The sequence below is a fragment of the Plectrocnemia conspersa genome, unplaced genomic scaffold (genome assembly GCF_051122295.1).
Source record: "Plectrocnemia conspersa isolate PC_06_02 unplaced genomic scaffold, ASM5112229v1 ptg000001l, whole genome shotgun sequence".
Lineage (NCBI taxonomy): Eukaryota > Metazoa > Arthropoda > Insecta > Trichoptera > Polycentropodidae > Plectrocnemia > Plectrocnemia conspersa.
In genome coordinates this window covers 10,904,546-10,919,338 of record NW_028277165.1, presented here as the reverse complement: position 1 = coordinate 10,919,338, position 14,793 = coordinate 10,904,546, and the positions used below count along the sequence as shown (strand labels likewise).

At 33.0% G+C, this 14,793-nt stretch overlaps 1 protein-coding gene across 2 annotated transcripts in view; it reads left to right on the top strand.

The window, feature by feature from the left end:
- Positions 1-14,793, top strand: part of Src64B (Tyrosine-protein kinase Src64B) — a 54,557-nt gene that overhangs the window by 3,336 nt on the left and 36,428 nt on the right. The window lies entirely within an intron of this gene.

Sequence of the window (14,793 nt, the reverse complement as noted above, 5' to 3'; positions counted from 1 at the left end):
TAAATACGTGTATATGATAAAGTCATTACCAATTATTTTATTTTTTTGATAATCGTTTTCTCCCACAGTTATAGACGTATTTTCAAAAGGAAATTAAACGATATTTTGCAGGTTCAATTGAAATATAAAAAGAACCCTCACATTGCGGTAAAATTTGCGAAATGGTTAATTAGAAAACTTGAAAAGCACTCGTTCTAAATCTGCAATCCGGACCGTTAGTAAACCGAGGTTTGGCGCTAAATTATAGCAATCCGTTTTCTGCGATTACTGTTCTTTAATTAATTTTAGCCATTGATCGTCTTTTATTGCGCATATGTACCTTGTATACAAATTGACTACCATTTGTATTGACTTAATGAAACATATTCGTACAATAACGGGTTAACCGTGATCACAGTGCGATGGACATACTTTTAGCTTAAATTATAGTAGTAGTAGCTAATATTTTTACTGGGATAGTACCGTAGGGTGACACGGATTCGAATAGCAAATCAAAAAATGATTAATCTACTATATTTTATATCGTTCTTTGGGGGTATAAAGCCTCAGATATCAACAGCGAATCCTGATTGATGACATCGCACTGCGGACGTTAATTGTTGTATGAAGGTGTCACGGCCCTTACGAGCTTCGTATGCGTATCGTGATGCTAGACACCATTGAAGAGTATATAAAAATGGTTTTATTGCGCGTTAATCCGATTTTAATTTTGCAATTTCTCATAATAACGATAAATAAGATGTTTATACAGTAATATTTTAATATCAGCGTTTTAAGATATTTTGAATTTTATATGTCTATACTCCGTTTCTTTTAACAAAGTCACTTTTAGGTCTATCCATTCATAAGCGAAAAAGAGAAGACAACTTTGAGTGTACGCCCCATCAATTTACAAGATGCGGATATTCGTTCCATATACTTATCACTCCTTTCTATATTTTAAACACATTTAGAGAAATTAGAAATGTTACTATATTTTTTTATGTTGAAATAGTGAAAATTATAAGCTATGGAAATCAATAATTGTTCAATCGTTATCATTTACGTATGTATAGCAATAACAATTTGAAGACGTCCGTGCGCTGCTTGAGTAGGAATAACAATGAAGTAACTGGAACGTATATGACAACATTTCTCGGCGCAAGCGGACCAGTGAAATACCGTTGTGAAATAAGAGATAAGCCTCAAAGTGACTCTGTTAAATAAAACAAAGTACAGATACATTTTTTTTTATAGATTAATTTGACATATATTTTATTTTAAATTAATTTAATATATCTTTACAATATTTTTTCTTTAAGATATCTTGAAACTTTTGCTCTGTTATATATTTATTTATATAAAATTTCAGAAAATTATTTACTAACTTACGTATTTGAACATTGCAAATATATCAATATAGGGATTGCGCTGAAACACTAGTTAAAAAAACATATTTCCTATAGAATATTTAAATACACTGCATTAATTTGCTTTTATTTATATTTTTAAACTATCAGCTATTATATAATTATGTTTATATCTATCACCATTTATTGATATCCACAACAAATCGTGTAAAAAAAGTGACAGAATACATAAAAAAAATAGTAAAAGCTTTTCCATCTTCTTTAACCCTTTGCACTCGTAATCGTTTTCGTACTAGGTATGTCGCCAGCTCGGGAAAAATGAAAAATGTTAAATTCTTTTTAAAAATTAAAATTATATATGTAGAGCATAACTATGAATAAACTAATATCAAAAACGAAGAAATCTGAACAAATACTTGCATTTCTCTAAATTACATTTTATTTTTTTTTGGTTCTCTCAAGTACCATTGGTTGGCAATCCATAACAATAAATGAACACAATAGGGTGACGACCCTTTTTAAAATATTTATGGGACCGAAAAATGTTTAAACCATAAATATACACAAATAACAATATGCCGCTCGGTTTTAGGTTTAGATATATCTACCTGCGAACGAAGCCAGCTTACATCGCTCGCAGAATTACAAATTGTACGTTTTTTCCATAATTAAAGAAACCCACAAGATATTTATATAAACTAATATTAGTCTCATCGCCCCATCGAAGGGCAAATGGAACGTTGCAGTTAGTGTCATATTATTTTATATATTTCTTAATTAAAAATAGACAAAACTTTTATTAATGAATAGCTGTATGGTAATTATGTATTTGTTTGTAATTTTATACGACGACGACGGTCAATTGGGCGATGGTTTATTGGGCGACAGAAATTAAAAAAAACTTGCACGCCTTGCTTTATTGTAAATATTAATAAAATATACATTAACTATTTATAGGACACCTTGAACAAAGTGGTACATGAATATACCACCAAAATTAAGGTTTATTTTTCCTATGTTTTTTTTTTAATAATGAACCTAATGTTACAAGAGCACCCGTGATAACGTACATTGGTAGGTCAGTTTACCATTCAATATAAAGTTGACTTAATTTAGAATATTGCAGCCTAAAACGACAAATAAGATATTAATTAATTTTTAAAAAATGTAAATAAAACAAAAATATGTGTCCTATAAAGGGTTAAAACGAAAAATTATATTGGAAATTCCAAAAGTTTGTTCTCACAGTAATTTATAATTCTCAAAATATAAAAAAATCGCGTAAAGGGTAAAATCTGCGATAAGCACTTATCAGCGCTAGTTCTGGGTTATTATATTTATATATAACTACCCTATCCAGTTTAAAATAGATAACGGTAAAGTATGCGATTTTTGGAAATTCCAAAAGATTGTTCTCACAGTAATTTAAAAGTCTCAAAATATAAAAAAATCGAGTAAAGGGCGAAATCCACGATAAACAATTATCAGCGCTAGTTCTGTGTTATTATATTTATATATAACAATCCTATCTAATTTAAAATAGATAACTGTAAAATATGCGATTTTTGGGAATTCCAAAAGTTTATTCTCACAGTAGTTTCCAAGGCTCAAAACATAAAAAAAATTCGCGTAAGGTCCCACTATAAACATTTTTTTGGTAGGTATTTATAATAAAATTACCGACTTTAGCCTAAGTGTTTTATGATATCGAGTAACTTTCTTAAATTCTTGAATAAAAAAATCAAACTGTTTAAGTTATTAATTTTATGATTAAATATGCACAAATGATAAGTAAATATACATATACATATATCTTATGTAGGTATATTATATTTGGTTTAGACCGAATAATGTTTTCATCTTTTAATTCTTTTCTAAAAAATATTACTTATATTTTCGTATGTATTTAATTACGTTAATTATTTAATTAATTATAAGATCATGATTTGCATCACATTTATTTGTAATGCATTATTATTGTATCGCCCAAAAGACCATCGCCCGTTTGTCTGTCGCCCATTTTGAATCGCCCATTTGACTGTCGCCCAATATACGATTATACACCATCATTACAAAACATATCTTCACAATCACTATATTTAGCCATAGCACTATTTTTTCACAATAATATTTAAAAATTAACTTTACAATAACTTCACAATAAAATTACAAAATAAGTAATTAAACAAAATTATCAGTCACTATATATAGTTTCACTTAGACACAAATTACGGACAACCGAGCCGCTGTAGAAAACAGAATAGGTAATAAAAACGTCACCGACGCGTGTCAACCGAAAGGCGATCGCCAACTGTTGCCTTTGGGAGAAGCTACGGCAAATCTGCCGTTAAATTTAGTCATCAAAAAAACCCCGACTTATCCCGATAAATAAGCTCTCCCCGGCTTAATTCAGGTAAAAATTATATTTTTTTGATAAGGTATGACTCTTGAAACTCTTGTCTACAACACTGCAAAAACGCCATTCAAAACATGCACAGGAAATACCCAAAAATCGACGTTATATTTCATTAATTGAAATGGTGCGTCTGACGCGCCTGACGAGTAATATAGACCCAAGTACTGGTGCGTCTCACGCACCAAACGAGCGGAAAGGGTTAAGATAACATTTCTACTACCTGACTTTTTGGAACTAATTTTTGATCCAGAAATTACTGACTTTCGGATGGAATCTTCATTAATTTCAATTGTTCTAATTGTTAAGCCCCCACCGAATGCTATGTGATGCCGTTTATTCAAACTTTGTAATGCAATAACGCGCGAAATTGAAAATATGTATTCATTATTTTTTTGGACCGTGTTATTTCAAAATTGTGTAAAAAAGAGTTGAATGTATTTTGCTTAACAAATCAGTCGCTTTTATAACATTCTCATAAATAAAACTATCAATATGCTTTCGATTTTTAAATAAAAATTACCTATTTGCTACTTTATTATTTAACTTTGAGATTTTTCTTTTAAAATCATATATGTACAAATATTTTAAAAATAGTGTGAATATTATTAAAATCTTATTTCAATATTTTTTTTTAATATTGAAATTATAAAACTTATCTTTCATAAGTTTTGTGAGCAATATTCGTACCAGTTATCGTCTTGTGAGCAATCGATTTGTGACCAATTTTCACGTGAGCAAGTTGCCTTGTAACCAACGTCCTTATGAGCAATGATCTCCGAACCATACATAACAATTTTTCCATTACCATTACATTTAACCCTTAATTACTCGCATGGGGTCAAAGCAATTTCGCATTAAAAAATGAAGCATTTGCTGTTTCTCGAAATTCCCCGCGCTCCCGCTAGCTTCATAACCCGCGTCGAAGTTTGTATTCCTGTAGCGACCAAGGAACGGGAGTGGAAGGATGTGTCGCTGCGCTCTTAAGCGGTGACCCCATGCGAGTAATTACGTTACTTTTTTGAAAAAGATTGATTGGGTTCCGTGGCCGTTTCAAAGGCAAAGTTGACATGCCAAGCAAACCAAATAAATACGGTATAAAAAACCAAGCATTGGTAGACTCCAAAACATTTTATTTGCTGGCCTTTGAGGTTTATTCTGGCAAACAACCTGCGGGTCCTTACCAAGTCTCAAACAGCCCAAATGACATAGTAAAACGTCTTGTAGAGCCGATAAAAGAAAGTAACCGTAATGTTACCGTAGACAATTGGTATACGAGCGTGAAACTCGCAAATGAATTATTGGATCCACCCTACAAGCTCACTTTAGTTGGAACACTCAAGAAAAACAAACCCGATATACCTCAGGATTTTTTGCCAAACAAAACTAGTAAAACTAAACGCAAAGTTTGTGTGCAATGATCACTCTCAAATACACTGTCAACAGTGTAATAAAAGTGATTCGGAGAGTTCCTAAAAATATTCTAAAATTTTAACTTTATCTCAGTATAAGTATAAATTGTTAATTTTTGATAATTATTTTAATTTAGCTTGTTTTTGTTTAATTAGATATTCAGTTAATGTTAATTCTTTTAATTATAATAGAATTAATAAAGCACTTTAATAATAAACAAGTTTTATTTACTTATATATTTAATAAACAATAAAAATTATTCCTACAATTTGGGGTCACCTGTGACCCCATGCGAGCAGTTATGTAATTTTCTTTGTGCGAGTAACTAAGGGTTAAGGCAAATATATGATTGTGTTGAATTCATTTTATTTCTTCTTTTGTCAAATTTAATTGAACGAACTATATAATAATTATTAAAAAAACTACTTATAAATCAAATTAAAAACTTCGATACGCAAACACCACTCCAGTGCGAAACGAAAAATCCGAAACAACATTCATACCCTTGTCTATATTAATACCCGATGTTTTGCCAAAATATTCATTTTTGTTGCGTCATGTAATTATCTAATTTAATGTGTATTTCGAAATTATACCTAAAATATATTGTTTTACTCGACATATTTGTAGATATAATTAGATTATGATAAAATGTACACTTGGTTTACATCACAGTAGGATGCATAAACATATTTAATCCACGACTTCGATATTCTCGCCTAACCTACCTGCATATGTGTTTGATCGCTGTAGTTGCATAAACTAAAGGGTGTAGCGTGTTATGTGCGTTGCTATATTTCAAGCGCAAAGTGCGAGATTATAACTTACTTATAGTGAAAATTCTTTATTATAACGTAGTGACTAATGTATCAGTTGTGTGGTTTCCCGTTGCCTTCTATATTGTACATTGTATTTATTATGAATTGACGATATATTGATGGCGCATGTTATATACTGGTTAAAGTTATTCTATTCATAGTCTGTCGTCAGAACATCTGATCTCCTGGGTCATTAACGGGGTTAAACGCCATCGTGCGAACGCTTCCGGTCGTCATTATTTTCATAATTCCAGGTGAGCATGTTTAATCGTTGAGCTCCCGTGGGAAATGACACAGATCGTGGGGTTGAAGGTACTCAGTTCATCGTCGAAGGCGTCGCCCATTTCGCCCACAAACTATATAGTTTCAAGTTTTTTGCCCGGAGCCAACGAAGATCGAAGGGCACAATTTGTCATGTGGCTTATTTGCGTCGAGCGTGTATGGGCGTCATTGCGCAAGGTCTATAATATACCTTTTGACTTTTGAAATCGCAGTGATTGCATTGAGTTATCGCATGTCGCTGCAAACGACTGCCTACGGTGGTGTATTATATAAAAGTTGAAAGAATACGAAGGTTGTATGCCTTTTAATTATTTTCAAATTTAGTAGAATAGCATCGATCACAAAATTAGCTTTGCAGGTTTATCGATTGATCGAGTACCGTTACTTAATCACGCGACTGTTTTCGCCGATTGCGGCAAATCCCTAACAAAACTTAAGTTTGGATAAACTTGCTTGTTTTGACTTCGTTCGTAATGAATCCGAACAACGAGTGTCAATTAGTTGTGTTTGCAGTTCGGATTAACTTTGATCCATTGCCGCCGAGTTAATCCGAAACTTAGCGTTCAATTGTAACAAAATGGCTTGCACAACTTTCCCTTGCCGAATTTTGGTATGGGAAATATTGGCACGCTAAACGTTAATTTTTATACTTTTGGCACGTTTCACTCCGTACATTAGGTAGTTCTTAAGGGACGTATTGTTTTATGCGGAAAATTATTATGTCTGGGAGGAGGTCGTGCCAAAGTGGAGACGATTTTTTAAATGAGGAAACTACATCATCATTACTCATCAGCAGACGCAGTCATCGCGCAGCTTCGCTGGAAAGGCACGGTCGAATCTTGGTATAACCGTTTGCAAAATTGATTCATTCTGCTTTTCGGTGATGTGTGAGCGTCGGAAGAATTCGTCACTCATTTCATTTTGGTCTTGTCCGATCTTCTCGTCTCTTGTGTATTAGCATTTTAGACGGGACTGACGTTTCTAACACAGAAAAGTACGAAAAGTTCAGCGTTAATCTGTAAATTACTACTTTAAATTATATCGTCAATATAAGTAAAGTATGCATCCACTTTTTTAAATATGGAAAAAATGGTACACCGTGCACTGTTCAAATACATGTATAAAATGAGTGCACAAATTTGTGCATTTCATTGAAAAAACACATCGTAACGTATTCGACATCCTCTTCTTATCTCTTGTTTCTCGAGTTAATAAACACATTTCAAGTTTTTTATTACTTACATCCCATAACCATCCATTGGCTTTCTTATACATCAATTCCTAACTCGTCTTAGAGGCTTTCCAAATTTTTGTTGCTAATATTTGGCCCTGAAATAGTCTCAACCTGTTTAAAGTAAATCAGCGGCTCCCAACTTTGTTTTTAACGCAAATTTTGGTACACGATTCACAGTTTGCCATTCACTGAATTAAACATTGCGAATTCAAAAGAAATCATTAAAAACATTCTATTACAAATTTTACTTTTAAGTTTTAACACATTGAATACTGGGCATTATTCCTAAAAATGGAGCCTTGCGGCGGGGATTATTTGCGAAAATTAGGATACAAACTTATTTTTTTTAAAACATCGTAACTCTTTAATTAGTCAACGTTTTAACGTCAAATTTTAAAAACAGATTTATGATGATCGTTTTTTTGTATTCGCAATGATAAAATCAGTAAACGTCAAACTGTGGATCGCGTACCAATAAAATAAAATATAATTTTTAGTTTAGAATAACCAAATATATATTTTTTTGAATAAAAACAATAAAGATAATAATAAAATGATGATAAAATACTGTTGTATATAATAAAAACCGAAAATATCTAATTTTGTGACCTATACAAGCAATTCAAAATTTTTAACACTTGACGGTCAAGTTACGCTGCGATATTTGCACGACACCCAACTGTCCAATTTCGAACAAACGTAACGTTTGCCTATGGCTAAATGTAATCTTTTATTGTTTATGTATTATTATTTTATATTTCTGTTATAATTTATGTATTATTTTTTTATATAGTATATTTAATATAATTAAAAATTATCAGTGATTCTAAACATTTTATTGCTTTAATATTATATATTTACCACTTTTTGTATTTTTACCACACGGTACGCAATGTATTAAAATAATGAAAAACACGCACTTACTGTATACTTCGCATCCAATAAAGACTCGAACCACCAATATGCTTGGATAGTTACACAAATTAAAGTCCTAATTTTTGCAAATAATCCCCGCCGCACGCTCCATTTTTAGGAATAATGCCCGGTATTCAATGTGTTGGTAATTGAAAACATGTTGAGAACAGTTTATTTAATTTGAACAGATCGGGATCATTTCAGGTCTAAATATTATAAAATATCACATTTGGGATTGATGAATCTGCATTTAAATGCCCACGATACCTCTACATACATATATATATATAACAGAAAATAATGATAAATAAAAAACGTTATATTTTATATTATAAAAATATGAATTTGATTTACTGTAATTTATTTCTTAGAAAATAGTATCAATAAATGAAGGAGTACGAAATAAATAAGCATTACAAAAATATATTGTAAACCTAACAAAATATAATAATGCAAAAAGTTGTAAAATAAATTAACGCAATTAAAAGTTGAGAATCACTGATTATTTTGTTATAATGCTTCGGGTTGATATGTACTTAGATATTAGGTCTAGCTCAACATTTCTTTTTTTATGCGGTTACCTTTGAATATTTTGGGTTTTTTGTAATTTTGTAGATAAGAATTTCAAGAAACATATCTCTAAAAAAATTACCATCTTTACCTGAATCAAACCGATAAGGTGGGGTTTTTCGTTAACATTTTTATAACAGCGTGCGCTTAGCCTAACGGAAAAGTTACATTTGTTCGAAATTGGACGGTTGGGTGTCTTGCGAATATCGCCGCGTAAATCGACCGTTAAGTGTTAAAAATTATTTAAATATATTTATATATTATTGATACGTGATTCGCAATTTGGTATTGAGTGATTTCACTATTTCTAATAAATAATATGTGAGATAATTCCACAGAAAAAAATTGTATATATATATGTAAACATACATCTTGAAACGAATTTATTTTACCCGAGTTTTGAGCCTCTGGAATTTAGAATTTCTACTTTTTTGAACTATTTTTAGTTAATATGATATTAGTAACATCTGTAGGTAAATCCCTAAATAAATACGTTACAGTAAATACGCAGTTTACGTGGGTTTTTTTCGTATGAAGTTAAAATGACGAAACGCACAAATTTGTGCACACCGACGCAACGGAAGGTTTCTGAAACGCACAAATTTGTGCACACCGTACGCAATGAGTTAAATAAAAAAGTTTTTTTACTTAACTATCGCATAAAAGTCGCGATTGGTTTTGAATAGTTAATAGTCATTTATAAAAATACATAGTAAAAAGATACGCTGTAATATAGTAAAGTTATATTAAATGGTGGTTTATAACCGTTATAATACTTGCATTTGTTTAATAATAAATTAAATCGAACAAAACCATAGAGTAAAGCTACTCTATGAACAAAACGCTTTGTATTATATTATTTGAAGTATTGCTAGGGTCATATCGGTCACGCATATGTTTAATGAGTTTATAAATTCTTGTTTTATTTTTATTTGTTAAGAAACTTTTGCTGTTTAATACCGGCAAGTCCTTTGGATCGGAACTAAGGTATATATTCAAACTTAATTAAAAACAGTTTTCAGTCACCGGGCAATCCTGTATTAAAATGGGTCTGACTTGTTTGTGTAATAAGTTTTTATATTTTTTAGTACTCTTTCTGTTAAATATCGTTAGCAGGACCATTTCGAGCTAATTTACAAAATGTGTTTGTTAAATTTTAACTTGCTGTCCAGGTCGTATAAGTTCAATTATTTAACGCTAGATTTCCATTCAAAATTACTCTCCTGTTCACCATGGGAGGGACGTTTGTCTACGTTTCGAAAATTTAATTGCCTGTTTTTTCTGATTGATTTTAATTATCCACCTCTCAAAATGTTTATTTAAGTTTAAAAAAGATTTCTGTAATTTAATCGCGCTTGGTTTTAGACCGCAAGCACTCGTTAAAATAGCTGTATCTTCAGTGTACATAGATAAATGCCTATTTTTAATTTTTTTTTGGATATCGTTCGTATACAAGATAAAGAGAAACGGCCCGTGATAACTTCCCCGAGGAAATCCAGCGGAAGTTTTACGCGGTATCGAGGGTTTAATATTAGTGAAACAACATATTTTCTACTTCTCATGTATGTATAAACGTATTAAGTGTAGCAGATAGTTTTATCTCTGATTTTATATTATTACAGTTTTTGCATAAATCTAACATTAAAACGCTCGTACCCTTATTCATTAAAAATTAACGCATATATGCTTCGTCAAACTATTAAGTTGATGTATTAACGAGTGATTTTTGCGGAAGCCGAAGTGTTTGCTAATAATTTTATTCCCTAGACTGGAATCTCGCTGCGAGTACCGCTGAACTCTCGTTATTCCGAGTCGAAAGCGAAGTGCCAGTTCTGAAGGAAGTGGCGAAAGTGTTTAGGCTTGCGAATTTGAAATAGTTGAACTTCCCATCCAGTCTTCGATGATTCGGGGCGGAGCCAGACTATATATTTGTATAATATAATACAGATCCTGTTTGTCCCTGGTAATAGCGTATCGATAGATTTAACATTGTCTTGATCTTTTGAAATACATAATCCGAGGATAGTGCGTTGGGTATCTGTTTGGCGAAAATATTTGCCACCGAGCCTAGTCTTTGTTAAAGTAGGGTCCAAGGGTTTGATGTAATTGCTTTGAAATTGTTAACGGAACTCCGCTCGGATACGCATAAGAGTTTATTTGTCACTCCGACGAAAAACTTATTTTTATTAATTTATATGTTTCCAAGTGACAAAAATCTATTGTTTCCAAGTGACTATAATATATCTTTTTATGATACTTTTAGCAACGAATTTCATCCCATTAAACTAAATGTATTTGAATTTTAGTGCGAAATTTTGTTACATTATACTTGTTAATATATAATTTAGTTATATAAATATTTAGAATAAATCATTTCGATAATGTGCTCAAATATCTGGTCCATATTGCCCTTGGCCGGACGTGGTCAAGCTGTTTTTTATACTTATCGTATAAATACAGTATGTTTTTAATTTATTGTAATTTACACCACCAAATTTCAATGAAAACCTTTTTCTCATAGCTACATTTTGAACTTTATCTAGAGATCCTACGATTCGTCTGACGAAACGCATGTCTGCTACGCCAGCTCAGTCAGAGATTAAACTGCGATAACTCAGCGTTCAAGGGTGTCACGCTGACTCGCACCAGACAGCAGGTCAGCGACGAGGCTAAACTTTTATCATAATCGCGTTTTATGAAACACAACGACCCCATTGTCGCGGCTGCGACAAACTGCAACGACGGAAGCGCTTCCTTTCTCGTTTTACGTTCTTGGATCTCGACTTGTGTGTGCATGGATTTTTTCTTCACCTTTTGGGTCAGCGTACCTAGGCGGCGAAACCACTCAGGTGCCTCTCAGGGAAGCCTACTTTATGCACCCCTTGACTTCCACATAACGTAAGTAAGTTTTTCAGCTCTGGCGTGTCCGCGCATGCGCATACATTTGCCGACTATTTTAATTTTATGGGTCGACTATTGGGTCGAATGTTTGTGCTCACTGATGTATTTAATGATAAATTATAATATATGTACATATGTATGTCGAGTGCCTTAGTTCAATTCGTATTATCCCAATAAAAGTGATTAGTTTAATTTATATATTTCGCATCGTGGGAACTAAATCTACAGACGAGGGTGTGATGTTTGCACAGTCGCTGTACTCCCCTCGTTTATTTTGATATTCATCACAGAGTAGGAGAACATAAAAATGAGTGAATACCGTATCTATCAAATCGTGTATCGATTTTGGGTAGTTGTGGTGGCGATAGTTTTCGTCGCACACGATATTCACCCTCGGGGCTAGCGAATTCTCTCTTTTGACCATATGGGAGGACCCCCCCTCCTATTAGCTTTCACCGTTTTTGCGACACGCCGATTGATAATCGCCAAAATAGGCTCTCGACCTTGCGGGTCCGCTAAACTGCTGAGCCAGGTGGCGAGCGAAAAAGCGCCGATGGCAAATGATAACTCGTAATATGGGGCCGTAATTGCTTCGGTGGACTCTTTGCACTTTGAACACTGTTTGGTGTTTTTGTACAACTAACGTTATGAACTCGTTGAATAATCGTTAAACGGTGAACTGAATTAACAATTCCATTGAAAAACAATGTATTTAATTTAACTAGGATGGAAACGATTTACTTGCCTGACAAATTACCGACGATGTATTTGGGTAAATCAACATATGTATAATACAATCAACAGGGGTACTTAAAATATATTTAAAAGTTACTCGTTTATATATGCATACAGAAACAATAAAATGGAACCAAACTCGTATCCTACAGAATAAATGTAAATTTTGATTTAAAATATCATTTTTTTACACGATGCACAGTATATTGTACATAAAATTCTTCAACGCATGGTTAATCTCATCGTAGCACAATAACGGCTTTTCCATATCACGATTTACGTGAATAATTGGTTCCGAAACTTTTCGAACAATTTTCTATAATATATAATATGGTTTGTTTAAAAACGGATCAGTGAAAATAAAATTGTCCTACATATTTACATTCAACTTGTTGTTTATTTAAAATACACGTGCAGGGCATAACAGTTTTATGCCAATGAACCACACACAGAAGAAATATTTACAGAACAATTAATTACATTTATATACAGTTCAATAACACGATAAATTGAGGACGTGCTATTTGGGTGTCCGTTACTTTATGTGTAAGTGAGAGCCAAAGGGAGGATATCTCACCATACGCGCATGATTCGTACGTACGTATTGCAAAAAAATGTATGAGAATTTTCTAGTCCCCCAATTACACGCACCCAAATAGCACGTTCCCAATTTACCGTATTATTGGGGAGTCTACTGTACAAAAATAAGTAGATCACATTGCGTCCACCAACTGCGAGTACTTGGATGAAAATAAATGAATAGGTTAAAAAGTAAAATAATAGTGTTAATTGGGGAGTTGTATAATACTCTTGTTTTTGCATCCGGTACTTCAAACAAAGCGCTGATACTTAGGTGGCACACAAAAACGAAGTTCTTGTGTGCCACATCTATTGAAGATTGTGTATATTCCCTATCAGTGGCTTGAAAAGTGTTTTTCTAAGCACGCTCGTTAACGCGACTCGAGGGAATCATATATCAGCATGTCTTGTAGGAAATAAAATGAATAATATTTATATATCCTCATGTACAGCTATCAAGAAGGTTTTTTGGACATATTATTATATATTACAAGTACATTATTTGGAAACCAGACCAGAGATGCATGCTAGAGGGTACTGCGCACAATGTGATTACACAATCAAGCTCCTCAAATCAAACAAATCCCAACATCTTTGCGACTATACATACTAATGGAATCTGTAGTCCTCTTGAAATAAGACACCTAAATCGGTTACTAATTTTGTGCAATGAAGCATATTGTTATCTATTTTATAATCAAATTTCAGTAGTTTTCTTGCTTTAGAATAGGTCATAAAATATCGAGATTTTTCATCACAAAATTGAAAAAAGCAAAGCAGATTATTGCTACTGATTTCGATACACGAAAACGGTGCATTTATACTCTTACTTTGAGATACTCTTGTGACTTGCAATGATCTAATGGGGATATGTATGACCTAACTGGTATTTTCTTCTGACTTCTCTGTTATCCAAGCTCTGCTATCATAAAATAGTAGTCACGTAGATGTTAGACATACTATTTTATGTAAGTCGACGACTCACTGTTCTACATTTCATTATGTGACTGTTTCATTAGTAGATTAATTTTGAATCGATGTATACGGGCATAGGTTTATTTACGCGACACGTAAGGGCGGAAGTCTACGCTGTGTTATTTTTAATTTTACCCCATTTTCGGGGCAAGTTTCCCACCGCACGACCGAAATAATGGCACTCGCACGTGTCCAATATTTCTGTTTGAAATTAGGGCGCTGCTTCGACCCCCTCGACTATTTTATTTTCGGCGCGAATGATTAAAGGTGGCGATAGAGAGGAATCGCATTAATTGAAGTTAATCTCTCCTGTTCAGTTTTAATGCGGTGTTATTAAATATTAATTACGCAATTTATTATGCGCCGACGAGCAAATTCTAAAAGTGCGTTATCATTTCCCTAATCCGAGGGTTGCTCGCACTCAAGACACCTGACGAAGGTGCGTCTTTCACCCTCGATTCGCCATTTTAAAAGCAGGGCAACGTCGTATTTTCTATGTTGCGTTTCCGGATGTTTTATTCGTTAAAATCTCGCTTTTGCACATTAATAACGCCGTTTCGCACGTGCCGCGTCGTCAAGCTCTAACATCCGTCCATCTATCAGACTTGT